This window comes from Haliotis rufescens, unplaced genomic scaffold (assembly GCF_023055435.1).
Source record: "Haliotis rufescens isolate VD_foot unplaced genomic scaffold, xgHalRufe1.0.p SCAF_17, whole genome shotgun sequence".
NCBI classification, from domain to species: domain Eukaryota; kingdom Metazoa; phylum Mollusca; class Gastropoda; order Lepetellida; family Haliotidae; genus Haliotis; species Haliotis rufescens.
The window spans coordinates 11,044,661-11,060,607 of NW_025963857.1; positions in this window are offsets into that span (position 1 = coordinate 11,044,661).

Below are 15,947 nucleotides of genomic sequence, written 5' to 3' on the forward strand. Positions count from 1 at the left end.
TTATGAGTTACTTTTACATTGCTTATGAGTTACCTATACATTGCTTATGAGTTACTTATACATTGCTTATGAGTTACTTATACATTGTGTATGAGTTACCTATACATTGCTTATGAGTTACTTATACACTGCTTATGAGTTACTTTTACATTGCTTATGAGTTACCTATACATTGCTTATGAGTTACTTATACATTGCTTATGGGTTACTTATACATTGCTTATGGGTTACTTATACACTGCTTATGAGTTACTTTTACATTGCTTATGAGTTACCTATACATTGCTTATGAGTTACTTATACATTGTGTATGAGTTACCTATACATTGCTTATGAGTTACTTTTACATTGTGTATGAGTTACCTATACATTGCTTATGAGTTACCTATACATTGCTTATGAGTTACTTATACATTGCTTATGAGTTACTTATACATTGCTTATGAGTTACTTATACATTGCTTATGAGTTACTTATACGGTGCAAATGAATGAATTATGCGGTGCTTATGTGTTACTTATATATTGTGTATGAGTTACCTATACATTGCTTATGAGTTACTTATACATTGCTTATGAGTTACTTATACGGTGCAAATGAATGAATTATGCGGTGCTTATGAGTTACTTATACACACTGATAAAGAGTTATTTATACATTTATACATTGCTTATGAGTTACTCATACATTGCTTATGAGTTACTTTTACATTGCTTATGGGTTACTTTTACATTGCTTATGAGTTACTTATACATTGCTTATGAGTTACTTATACATTGCTTATGAGTTACTTATACATTGCGTATGAGTTACTTTTACATTGCTTATGGGTTACTTATACATTGCTTATGAGTTACTTATACACTGCTTATGAGTTACTTATACATTGCTTATGAGTTACTTATACATTGCTTATGAGTTACTTATACATTGCTTATGAGTTACTTTTACATTGCTTATGAGTTACTTATACATTGCTTATGAGTTACCTATACATTACTTATGAGTTACTTTTACATTGCTTATGAGTTACTTATACATTGCTTAAGAGTTACCTATACATTGCTTATGAGTTACTTATACATTGCTTATGGGTTACTTTTACATTGCTTATGGGTTACTTATACATTGCTTATGGGTTACTTATACATTGCTAATGAGTTACTTATACATTGCTTATGAGTTACTTTTACATTGCTTATGGGTTACTTTTACATTGCTTATGGGTTACTTATACATTGCTTATGAGTTACTTATACATTGCTTATGAGTTACTTATACATTGCTTATGGGTTACTTATACATTGCTTATGGGTTACTTATACATTGCTTATGAGTTACTTATACATTGCTTATGAGTTACTTATACATTGCTTATGAGTTACTTATACATTGCTTATGAGTTACTTATACATTGCTTATGGGTTACTTATACATTGCTTATGGGTTACTTATACATTGCTTATGAGTTACTTATACATTGCTTATGAGTTACTTATACATTGCTTATGAGTTACTTATACATTGCTTATGAGTTACTTATACGGTGCAAATGAATGAATTATGCAATGCTTATGAGTTACTTATACATTGTGTATGAGTTACTTATACACTGCTTATGAGTTACTTTTACATTGCTTATGAGTTACCTATACATTGCTTATGAGTTACTTATACATTGCTTATGAGTTACTTATACATTGTGTATGAGTTACCTATACATTGCTTATGAGTTACTTATACACTGCTTATGAGTTACTTTTACATTGCTTATGAGTTACCTATACATTGCTTATGAGTTACTTATACATTGTGTATGAGTTACCTATACATTGCTTATGAGTTACTTTTACATTGTGTATGAGTTACCTATACATTGCTTATGAGTTACCTATACATTGCTTATGAGTTACTTATACATTGCTTATGAGTTACTTATACATTGCTTATGAGTTACTTATACATTGCTTATGAGTTACTTATACGGTGCAAATGAATGAATTATGCGGTGCTTATGTGTTACTTATATATTGTGTATGAGTTACCTATACATTGCTTATGAGTTACTTATACATTGCTTATGAGTTACTTATACGGTGCAAATGAATGAATTATGCGGTGCTTATGAGTTACTTATACACACTGATAAAGAGTTATTTATACATTTATACATTGCTTATGAGTTACTCATACATTGCTTATGAGTTACTTTTACATTGCTTATGGGTTACTTTTACATTGCTTATGAGTTACTTATACATTGCTTATGAGTTACTTATACATTGCTTATGAGTTACTTATACATTGCTTATGAGTTACTTATACATTGCTTATGGGTTACTTATACATTGCTTATGAGTTACTGATACACTGCTTATGAGTTACTTATACATTGCTTATGAGTTACTTATACATTGCTTATGAGTTACTTTTACATTGCTTATGAGTTACTTATACATTGCTAATGAGTTACTTATACACTGCTTATGAGTTACTTATACATTGCTTATGAGTTACTTTTACATTGCTTATGAGTTACTTATACATTGCTTATGAGTTACTTATACATTGCTTATGAGTTACTTATACACTGCTTATGAGTTACTTATACATTGCTTATGAGTTACTTATACACTGCTTATGAGTTACTTTTACATTGCTTATGAGTTACTTACGCGGTGCTTAAGAGTTACTTATACACTGCTTATGAGTTACTTACGCGATGCTTAAGAGTAAGTTATACATTGCTTATGAGTTACTTATACATCGCTTATGAGTTACTTATACACTGCTTATCAGTTACTTATACATTCCTTATGAGTTACTTATAAACTGCTTATGAGTTACTTATACATTGCTTATGAGTTACTTATACATTGCTTATGAGTTACTTTTACATTGCTTATGAGTTACTTATACATTGCTTATGAGTTACTTATACATTGCTTATGAGTTACTTTTACATTGCTTATGAGTTACTTACGCGGTGCTTAAGAGTTACTTACGCGGTGCTTAAGAGTTACTTATACATTGCTTATGAGTTACTTATACATTGCTTATGAATTACTTATACACTGCTTATGAGTTACTTATACATTGCTTATGAGTTACTTATACATTGCTTATGAGTTACTTTTACATTGCTTATGAGTTACTTACGCGGTGCTTAAGAGTTACTTACGCGTTGCTTAAGAGTTACTTATACATTGCTTATGAGTTACTTATACATTGCTTATGAGTTACTTATACACTGCTTATGAGTTACTTATACATTGCTTATGAGTTACTTACGCGGTGCTTAAGAGTTACTTATACATTGCTTATGGGTTACTTATACATTGCTTATGGGTTACTTATACATTGCTTATGAGTTACTTATACGTTTCTTATGGGTTACTTATACATTGCTTATGAGTTACTTTTACATTGCTTATGAGTTACTTATACATTGCTTATGGGTTACTTATACACTGCTTATGAGTTACTTTTACATTGCTTATGAGTTACTTACGCGGTGCTTAAGAGTTACTTATACACTGCTTATGAGTTACTTTTACATTGCTTATGAGTTACTTATACATTGCTTATGAGTTACTTACGCGGTGCGTAAGAGTTACTTATACATTGCTTATGAGTTACTTATACATTGCTTATGAGTTACTTATACATTGCTTATGAGTTACTTATACATTGCTTATGAGTTACTTTTACATTGCTTATGAGTTACTTATACATTGCTTATGAGTTACCTATACATTGCTTATGAGTTACTTTTACATTGCTTATGAGTTACTTATACATTGCTTAAGAGTTACCTATACATTGCTTATGAGTTACTTATACATTGCTTATGGGTTACTTTTACATTGCTTATGGGTTACTTATACATTGCTTATGGGTTACTTATACATTGCTAATGAGTTACTTATACATTGCTTATGAGTTACTTTTACATTGCTTATGGGTTACTTTTACATTGCTTATGGGTTACTTATACATTGCTTATGAGTTACTTATACATTGCTTATGGGTCGAGGATGCTCTACGATAACACGGAATAGCTTCCGCGACAGCTTGCGTTAAATCTTGTCATCTGCAGATTGTGACTTCCAGATAAAATGTCTTTACAAGGTACTCTTGAGTAATGTTCACATACGGTAAAATACCTTTTCATTTGAAATTCGCCCAGTCGTCTAAGGCTGTGCAAAGCGCTGATCAGTGTTGTCTCCCTTAGGCATGCCGGGATCATATTTCTTGTGCCCACAGCTGGGGTTTTCCTGGAACCTCACCCATTCACCCACTCTGGTTCGCATGCCGCTAAGCAGCGAGGGTGCCGTTGCACAAAGCGATCTTAGCGCTAAGGTGATCGTAGCTCCCATACCTTAACATAGACTTACGACAGTCGTAGAGCTAAGATTGTTATACACAACGGCATCCTGATCAATTGGATACCTCTTGCAAAATAACAGATTGTAAACTTTCATTACTGGTAATTCAAGAACCCCTCTGGGATACATCCGTGTGTATGGAGATGCTGCCAAGCGTTGTGATGGAGATAAGTACAACAATGTGATAACGGTGTTAGAAATATGTAAAAAAAATTGTTACCAGACAATGGTATTCAATCAAACAATATTAGGGATAGGAGAGTTAGGACACAGTTAAACCACATTAACCTGGATTTTATTGTTTTCATTGAAATTATCAGAATTTACAATGCATTGTCATAATATAAGAGTCCGACCATTGTCATATCAGGAGGGCTGAAACTTTAATTTAAGAAAATACTGAAAAACATTTTTTACAGCAAATTATAGTTCACCAGACATACTGATTGTCGTGAAAAAAATAATTTTCGGATCCTCCCTCTGAGGCATTAATTATATGCCGTGAAGCAGTGACCGTAAAAATATCCTGTCAGTGACAAAAGTCCAAGCCCCCCTGCCCCCCAGAATATTAAATGGTCGATCCCTAATGCTCTTAAAACAAACCGCACTGTGCACGATGACAGCCTAAGCCCGACCAGGGGGAGGTAACTCGATTTGAAATGTTACAAGAGGATCAGGACAACTTTTGTTTCCTTCTTTGCTACTTACAGTGCCATGGTAGTTCAGTTTTTAAAATGTTTTCGTGTTGAATGCTGACTAACCTGCCACTTGTCAGTTACTAACCTGCAAACTATCAGACTGGATCGACCATCTAGATTTCGCAGTAACCACTCGACAATTGTCACCAGAAGGATCGCAACGAGACAGGGCCATTGGCCTTGAACTTGGTCAAATCAGGGGAAGTTTGTCATTACCATGTACAAATTGTGAATTAAAAACATTCTGAACAAAATCACAAACACACCAAACACAATTGACACAGACTTAACATCCCATTTCAACAGGGAGCTATAGGTTCATATTTTTCTTCTGTTCGGAGGCCAGGCAGAAGATAGAGGACCGCTAGGGCAACACACCCGTGGGGGCCGAGGTAAGATTAGGCCCCAGGCAACTCAGGATAGTTATAAGAGTGGATCGGGTGGTCAGCCTAGGTGACTTGGTTGATTGGTTGTCATCGTAACCCGTATGCGTGGATCATTGCTCATAATATCAACCACTGGTTTGTCTTTTCAAGACTTCGTTATTTACAGGCCGCCGTCATGTAAGTGGAATACTGCCGAGTGCGGTGTTAAAGAACAGCCAAACAAACAAACATAACAAACATTGTTGTCACACAGCGGCACCTTGGCAGGCCCAGTTAGAGATAAATATTTGAGTCGTGTTTGGGCCCCGGGGACTCAATCTTCTTACAACCTGTAGAACTGTTCCAAGACAGCGCAAGCCGAACTGTGACAGATCTCACAACGTCGACAGCTACATCCTTCCGCCATGTTGGACGTCAATTGTACACGAACATGGCCAGGTTAGCTTTGTCTAAATGGAACGAAAATAGACAAATAATGTACAAAAAATGTTCTCAGACGCCTACTAAGCAGGCCTAAGAGTTGGGGGCCAGTCTGCCACGTGGTGGTCCCTGTCTGTCTGAGTCTCTAAATGTGTCAGGCAGATTATCAAACAGTCAACGGCGTCATTACCCAGTTTATGACACAGTGGATTAGTTTACGGTTGCTGGTAGGAAGATGAGGGCGCTTCAGACAATCATGACCTGTGAAATTAATTGCATTTTAAAATTTTGTTGTAATGTTTTAATAAGGTGTGTTTCACTGTAAGGTAATTTTTTTAATTAAGCTTTTGGGTAGGATTGACATAGTGCATTGCACATAATGGACTATCATGAATGTCAAGCATAGAGTTGAAAGGAGAAGTCACACGCCGAGGAACAAAAGAGGATGAACAGTTTCTGACAGAATGGTGGCAGATGTTCATGAACGCATCATGCATCTTTCACAGTTTACAAAATCTGCATTCGGTCTAGACATACTGCGTTGATGACCTTGTCGGCGTTAAACTCAACGCACTCACTCACACAAGTCCACAATGGTCAAAACAACCATCCACTATCACCGACCTATGTGTTTAAATAACTCAGTTCAGTGTTAATGTTTCGATATGTACCTGTCACAAATTCCACGATTTCTCGAAAAAGCTGCCTATTCCCTCGATACCATATGATTCGATTTCCATATTTAATATCTCCCTTAATATTATAAGTTGAAACGTAATAAATGATAATAATTCCGGTATTTCAGAACCAAACAATACCAGACCTTTTAAGTAGTAATAATTCTACACTATGACAAGACGTAAAAATATATGTGATTATCTTTTTGAAAAAGAATCTGCTCGAGATGAATTGCGCTGCATTGTTCGCGACGCTCAACAGCTTGGCTGCCCTACACCTAGAATCAGATCGCAGACATGACAATCCTTCCGAAGCTCGGTGGGAGACAAATCGACAGGAAACATTGTAAACCCGGGAATCAATACCAGAACGAATAACCACGAAAATTCACAAATTTCAATAACGTCGGGAGTAAGCCGGGTGTCTACACCGAACGACAAATCAGATTTTCTGTCTGTCCGACATATCGGCAAATGTCGTCTGCCAAAGCCGCTTGGATTTTCCCGCCACAAAATCCCGTCAAGTTTGAGTGACGTCTGCTCGCGCTAATTTGTAAATATTTTGTTAAGAAATGACGTTAAACCCACTCTACGCCGGTCTCCCAATAGCACAACGAGCCTGATATCGACCAGCGAGGGCTATTTTGACACTTTTCAACCAATATCGTCCGTAATTGTTGCTGATCGCCCGATTTGAGCGGACAAGGGAACTAATTTACTGGCTGTGAAACGCCTTGACGATTGCGCGGCGGAAGCGCGGATTAATACAGACATCTACACTGATCCCTTCGGCCATGAAGTATTTGACAGCGGATAGGACTGCAGTCTCTAGATAACTATAATTAGATTCAAATGCTGTAAAATTGAAATATACTGATTTGAAGTCTTTAGAACATTCCATAATTTGATTTACAATCGTCTTGTTTGAGCCTCAGCAAAGACGTTTTAGGGAAATTGGTTGCTGGAGGCCTTTTTTGCCATTGAGTTTTTGCTCGAAAACATAAATGTTGGATATTCAGCTTAAAGTTTTAAGCATGCATGTATATCATCCGAATTTTGCAATTAAAATGTCGTATTTTTAGTGATAATATTATAATGTGGAGTGTATAGTCGTGTAAATAAGAATCCGGTAATAGAAAGGCGGTTGGGTGGCCTAAGGATGAAAGCGTCCCCTCAACACGCCGAAGACCCAGGTTCGATACCCCACATTGGTACAATGTATGAAGCCGATTTCCGAAGTCCCCGCCCTCATATTATAGGGATATTGCTAAGAACTGCGTCAAATTTGACAAAATTATGTACACTCTTCCAAATAGTAATTCTTTTGCCGATTCCTGTGTGTTTTATCGTTGTTCTCAACTATGTAATGTATAAGTAGTATACATGGATATATAAAAAAACTGTTTTTCATGTGGGTGATTAAGGAATCGAATATATACTCTTGGCAGAGCGACGTTATTTAGATTCTCTGATCATTGGTTTCAATCCTAGATTGGCTCCGATTAAGTTGGTTGGTTTGTTGTTTAACGCCGCACTCAGCAATATTCCAGCTATATGACGGCGAACTGTAAATAATCAAGTCTGGACCAGACAATCCAGTGATTAATATCATGAGCATCGATCCATGCAATTGGGATCGATGACATGCATCAACCAAGCCTGACCACCCGATCCCGTTAGTCGCCTCTTACGACAAACATAGTTGCCTTTTACGGTAAACATGGATTGCCGAAGACCTATTCCACCCCGGATCTTCACGGGTCGCCCGGATTAAGAAGACCCTTGGTATGTCAGTGTTAAACGTCTACAAACTGCGCCCTTTTCTCTCTCGCGCACCATAATGTAACTGACATACAATCCAAATCGGCGTTATTGGTGAGCGAGTTGTGTTTAACGCCGCTTGGAACAGTAATCAGTTTTGTTTGTTTGTTGTTAAACGCCGCACTCAGTAATAGGACAGCTATATGAAGGCGGTCTGTAAATAACCGAGTCTGGACCAGACAATCCAGTGATTGATATCATGAGCACTGAGTCATGCAATTGGGATATGATGACATGCATCAACCAAGTCGGCGAGCTTCACCACGCGATCCTGTTAGTGGGTTGCTGAAGACCAATTCTAATCTTCATGGGTCAGTATTTCAGTTATACCATCTCGTGTCAGCCGAATGTGGGAGGAAAGCCAAAATAATGCAGGTCGGATATTAGATGTTTACCCCCACAGTGACACCCAGGAGCACGGGCATGATACTGACAAACCAAGAATCATAATCAGGGCGAATCTAGTATGTCATGAACTGCCGGGCAAAAGAAAGTATACACCCATGTTTGATGGTGGCTAAAAATGAAACAAACAAGAAATGGTCATTCGATGATGATGATTTGATAGGGTATCACAGTTGTGTTTTAGACCTTAACGGTTTGCTATGTTCAGGCGACTGTTTTTAACCTAGTAACGTTTTCACAACGTTTGTAATTTTTCGATGAAATCCAATTTTCAAGCTATTAAATGTTTTGGCCGGTTTATATGACAAATTATATATAGTCCACGAGTCAGTACGAAAACCGCGTTAGTCCAGAAACACCACTTTCCACACAGTTATCATCAGGAGCGTCGACATATGTGCAAAGGTTATACAAAGTCTTATTTTCTGTACACAATGTATATTTAAAGATAGCTCCTTGGGGTGTTTGTTATGCATAAATGCACATTGTTCTTTGTCCAGATCGTCCTGACATACATGTGTTTATTCCAAGAGGCTTTAATAGGAGTGGCTCCCAAACTTGTGATGAGAATAAGTACACCCATGCTTTTTTAATATCGTGTTTTTAAATCACTACTTTATCACCTTGTTCTGTACATTTGTGAGTTTGAGAGATACTCTTATCTTTGTCCAAACACTTTTCGAATAGATAAATTGCGAAGAAGTCTCATTTGTCAACTTTTTCATGACTTGCGCGTAACAATAATGGGATCCCCGACACCTGAAAAGAGCCAGCAACCGTTAATTAATTTCAGGGAGCCGGTGACATGACATGGGTTGTGGTACGACTAGTTCGGGGCAACCCGTGTGTGTTTCCACCCCAGTGCTAGTCTTGTATGTGACTGTTTGTATGTATATTTTGGGTGGACAACAGGGCTATATGCTGTCTCCTTCATTATTTATAACGTCAGTGGAAATATTGTTGTATAAATCAGTTACCTAGTTCATTTTTTTGTTTTATCTATGTATTGTGTGAGCTGAATTTATAGTGTTCATGAAAGTCGCGATTTTGAAGTATGTGTCATTATTTCGTTTTAATATTTGACAATATTAGGAGATACAAAGATTTATTTCGACATCTATTCATATTTACAAGATCTTAGATAGTATAGTAAATTTTGATTTCAAAGTGTATTTACTTTCACAGATCCTATTTGCTGGCTTAATCGAGACTGGTTATTCTCTGGCCATGACGATTTATACTGACTGATACCCACACAAAAATCCAAAAACAGTAAACATTGCCTTGATAGAAATAAAAGTTGTTAATATGTATATGAATTGAATCTTTGTTCGTGAAACAGAGGCACAAAGAGAAATATTATCTTTATTAAGATCACAGCTGTGTCAAACAAGTTACAAAATCGCGGGACGAGAACCTCTTAAGCTGAAGTGTCAGATATGTTTAAGCCAGGTGCAACAGCGCGAGCACCTTTTGATGGACACCCAAGCCAGAAGGCTACAAACTGTCCTCTTCAAGTCACGCGTTTATCTTCTTGTCTACAAATGACCCCATCATCATCCACTTCAAGCTATAAAGTACAATCCGCAGCTCATCCTTTGACACTATCATGTCCATCCCTGTCCATTACCCGTAACAAACTGCGGTTACCTTGCCATCAAAAAATAATAAATTTATTAAAAACCATATTTTCCCTCTATAAACAGTAATTCGTTTTAATCGTCTTATTGTACTCTCTCGAATGAACTCCCACTTTGTTAAATTCGCAACAAAAATGTGTTAACATTCTCATTCGCATTATAATGATGCACTTTGGAGGGTTTCTCTAATTCCATGGTAGCGTCGCACTGTCCACTTGTGGTCATCAAGCATGGACCCCCTGAAGTCTGACCAGCTACTTTAGTTTGACCCACGGCCACTTAGTGTCTCAGGTAAGCTTAGCGTTTTAACACCTGTGGGGACGTAGGGATTATTGCCCAGGAGGCAAAACACGACCCGCGTGTCACGACACTCTTGACTTTTCAGCTAGACAGTTGCCTGATTCATTGTGATGGTACCTTGTACGTCGTGTTGTTAGTAGAGAACATCATGTTACGATGTCCGGGGCTTGTACACGAATGAGAATAAACTGACTAATGAATATTAATGAACCATAACCAACGCGACATATCCATGTATCATTGAGACCAAACATACACCCTGAAAAAATGCTAAATTACATCTGTTTTAGTTGTCATGATTCATTTTCCAAGGTGAAAATTACATTACCTCGCGTCAAACATCGCGACGCCGTTATTGTTACGTGATGCTACTTACAATTTGAGGCATCTTCATCAGAGTAGTCAAACTCGACCTTTTCTCTGTAATAATATGTGAATATCAAGAATCACGAATTTTATTGCCCATCGGGCAGGGAACAAGCTCGCTACATTTGGGAGTAATATGATTGTAAACAGGAAAGGTAAAAATACATATAATGAATATAATTCACAAAGATATTACATAATATTATTACACAGGATACATACAGGTTGATATATATCATAAGCTGATTAATGACGTACTCATAATACAAATACAGTAGAGTATATGTAGATGTTTCTCAAACGGAACTCATTTCATATTTCATTCCCTCGGTCAACTAGACTTCCTTGATCTTCCTTGACGTTGAAGCTTAAAATTTTCATTCATAAATGTACACAAGTTTAATTCTTTCTGTGAGTGTCACATCCTGATATATAGTTAGTTAGAAACAACAGGAACGAGAGAAATGATGAAAGAAACTTCGACCAAATTAAGACTAAAAACCATTTAAAATGCCACTCTGAGACATTTTTTATTGTTCATCGAGATTACGACGAGTATGTTCTTTTAAGAAAGAAAGAATCCGGAAGAGAATTCGTAGCATAAACAAAGTTATCTTTCAATGCAGTCATCTTTCAAGATGAAACGAACAGACAACCTTGATTTCACAGTGAGGGGAATTCCAAGCCTTGTTTCAATTTTGAAGAAGTTGAACAGCCTCCTCTGCACTTCATCTGATTAAGGGGTACGTATACGGGCACCTGATACGAAATTCTCGTGTCCGCGCCAATAGAACGTATGTAAATCCCAGATATGTATCATGTACATTTCTGTGAAAGTGAACAGGTGCCCACTCGTTACAATTGAAATTGACATGAGCACCGGCTAGTATATTGCATGTTTGTATCACTGGTCTCCAGCGATTAGAGGGACGGATGCTACACAAGGCAGATACATTTCATGATGACAGGTTAAGGGCAGGTGCCGCTCAACGATCTATTGCTTCCTCCCTCTTCCCTTTAACCCCGACAAGGGTCAACCTGTTCGGGTTAACGTTGGGCAAAGCTTAGTCTGAGGTTTCACATTTAAGAAAATTAAAACATAACATTTCAAAGTAGGAGTGATGTTTATCTGAACAGTGCACCGAACCAAAGACAAGAACTAAATCACCTGTTCGTTAAATGTCAGTTAAGTGGAGGATTCTGCAATTCATTATTGATATAATTATTTAAATAATGACATTTGGCAAGAGGAAAGATTTAAACTGTTGAACGTATTGGAATATCACACAATACCAGGGATGCATAATGAAAACACTTTTGCAACGATGCAACGATTCCCATGACCATATAGGTAACGCTCCGTCATGAAATGAATACCTTCGATCACAATTCACACGAAAGCATGATGGGATGCAAAAGGTCTAACCATTTAGCCAAGTAACAGTGTAATTGAGAATTATAAACTTTGATAAGGAATTCAAATATGCGAATTTACGTACACGTTGGTAATAATTTTTATTTCACAAAATCTTTCTAAAAAATGTGTTGTGAAAAACATAAAAGCGACAAAACCCTTTCCGTATTCATAAGAAATCTTTGCTAAAGCAGTGTCCATTGTACGATTCCGACTACATCACATGCATGTGTTTATGAATCACTATCAAATAGTGAGAATACCAGGTGTTCGTGAAAAGGTGATGTTAAAACAATGTTCGCATCCTCCTTTCGGTGAAAATATTGAAGCAGGGTATCAAACAAAACCTCCAGTTTGACACACATAAATTGTCAATCGACATTTTTAATCACTACCTTGAGAAATAATTATTGCTGGGACACATAGGACCCTGGAATATACGGAAACCTGAACATACGTGCAGAAAAATGTGTTAGGAGACTAAATGTGAAACGTCAACTCCAGAGCATAACCAGTCTTGATTATGCCCAAAACAGATTCCAACATATGAATTGATCAATGAAAATCAGTGATGACACCAGGTAAGCGTAAGCAGGTCCTGTCCTACCGGTAGCACCCTCAACTCACGAAGAAAGAGTAGAAGCAATTGTGACAATGAAAGGTTATACACTCGCACAAACGCTTGTGCGAAAAGATCCCATTTAGGTTTTCACTACTATTCGTGTGACCATATATCGTATTTTACATGTATCTGCAGCTGATTCTGAAACAAGGAGATGCAGATGCAACATAGCGCAGACAGGGTTCATGCTCTGGATGTAATTTGCTTAACATTGAAAAATGCATGAGGATGCATTATCCTGGATGTACGTCAATGCATTAATCACTTACACCTCAGTCCCCAGCATCCCCGCGACTGTACCAAGTCTGGAGCCCTGTAACCTCCCAAAGTCGGGGAGAATAAATATTCTCATTTGTTAGACTTAATAAATCGATTGTGTTTCCTCGTGGACCGAGTTTCCGGGACAAAGTCATCTTCTAAAGTCACATACTGAAATATGATAGTTTTTAGTTTTGTAAAGAGAATCGGATTTTTTGTGATGAAGTAGAAAATGAATGAATAAAAACTGGAATTATGTCCTTTGTCCAATAAGACTATTTCCCCTGCGGCTGCAATCACGCCATGGTGATGGAGGGAGAGGATTTGCCGGACTGGAAAAGCAAGGTGTGGCGAAGGATTGACGTTATACTGTAATGGCTTGTGCATGTATAGTCATGCATTGTAGAAGAATGTATTTACTTGTACAATAATGTTTTTATTAATAGTGAACTATTCATGTGGAATAATGTATTGTATAGTAAAATTCTACATGCACAGTTATGTAACGTATTGTATGGGTGAAGTAATGCATTATATAGTTATGCAGTGTACATGTACAGGTTAAGTTATGCATTACATAGTTATGTACTGTACAGGTAAAATGATGCATTATGTAGTTATGTATTGTTTAGGAAACGTAAATAAATGCATTACATACTTATGTACTTACAGGTAAAGTGATGCATTATATAGTTTTGCATTGTAAAGGTGAAGTAATGCATTATATAGTTTTGCATTGTAAAGGTGAAGTAATGCATTATATAGTTATGAAATGTCCAGGTAAAGTGATGCATTATATAGTTATGTATTGTATAGGAAACGTAATGCATTATATAGTTATGTACTTACAGGTAAAGTGTTGCAATATATAGTTTTGCATTGTAAAGGTAAAATAATGCATTATATAGTTGTGTATTGTACATGTAAAGTAATGCATTATATAGTTATGTATTGTACAGGTAAAGTGATGCATTATATAGTTATGTATTTTACAACTAAAGTGATGATTATATAGTTATGTATTGTACAGGTAAAGTGATGCATTATATAGTTATGCATTGTATAAGAAACGTAATGCATTATATACTTATCTACTTACAGGTTAAGTGATGTATTATATAGTTTTGTATTGTAAAGGTAAAGTGATGCATTATATAGTTGTGTATTGTACAGGTAAAGTGATGAATTATATAGTTATATACTTACAGGTAAAGTGATGCATTATATAGTTATGCATTGTATAGGAACCTTAATGCATTATTTAGTTATGTACTTACAGGTAAAGTGATGCATTACATAGTTATGTATTGTACAGGTAAAGTGATGCATTACATAGTTATGTATTGTGTACAGGTAAAGTGATGCATTATATCGTTATGTATTGAACAGGTAGAGTTAATGCATAATGTAGTCATGTATTGCATAGCCATTTTACAGTTATTTGTTGCATAGGAAACCTAATGCATTATATAGTTATGTATTGTAGAGGTACAGTGATGCATAATATAGTTGTGTATGTAAAGTAATGCACTACGATAGTAGACCGCCTCCGTGGTGTAGTGGTAGAGCGCCAGGAGAGCGCAAGGTCCGGGGTTCGATCCCAGGCCGCGTCATACCAAAAGACGTTAAAAGATGGTACTTGTTGTTACCCTGTCTGGCGCTCGGCATTAAGGGGCTAAAACAAGGACTGGTTGGCTCGGAGTCAGTATACTGTGTCTGAGTCGGGTATTCATGTTAACTGCGGCATGGTATCTCAGTGTGCTAGCACTATAAATCGGCATCAGTCCGGACTAGTACAAGCAGCCATATACACACGGGCATGCACGTCGCTATATAAGTGCAATAAACGTTAAACCAAATTTTACCTCACCTCACCTCACTACGATAGTAAAAGGTACAGGTAAAGGAATGCATTGTTTAGCCATGCATTGTGCATGTGAAGTAATACATTATGTAGTTATTTACTGTACATGTGAAGTAATACATGCATAGAGTAATGTATTGTACAGGTTAAGGAATAAATTCGTACCGACTTTGTCCGCCATACATTTCAGGATTTACGAATCATTGATGCAGAGAATTGTGGCTGTATCTATGTACAGATGTTTCTAAACAACATTTTTCGGAAAGCGAAGTTTCCGGACTAACGAGGTCTTAATGTAGAAAGAAATATCTTGTACTGGTAAAGTAGTGCATTATATAATTAAAGAAACGCATGATAATAAAGTATTTATAGTTATAGTAGCGCATTATATATTCGTGTATTGTGTAGGAAAAGTGATGCATTATGATACTAAAGCATTTAGAGGTAAGTAGTGCATTATATTGTTTTTGAATTGTACAGGTAAAGTGATGCATTAAATAATCATGTATTATACAGGTAAACGAATGCGTTGTATAGGTATGTATTTCCAGGTAAGGAGGTGAGGTGAGGTGAAATTGGGTTTAACGTCGCGTCCAAGATTATTGCACTTATATAGCGACGTGCATGCACGTGTGTGTGTGGCTGCTTGTACTAGTCCGGACTGATGCCGATTTATAGTGCTAGCTCA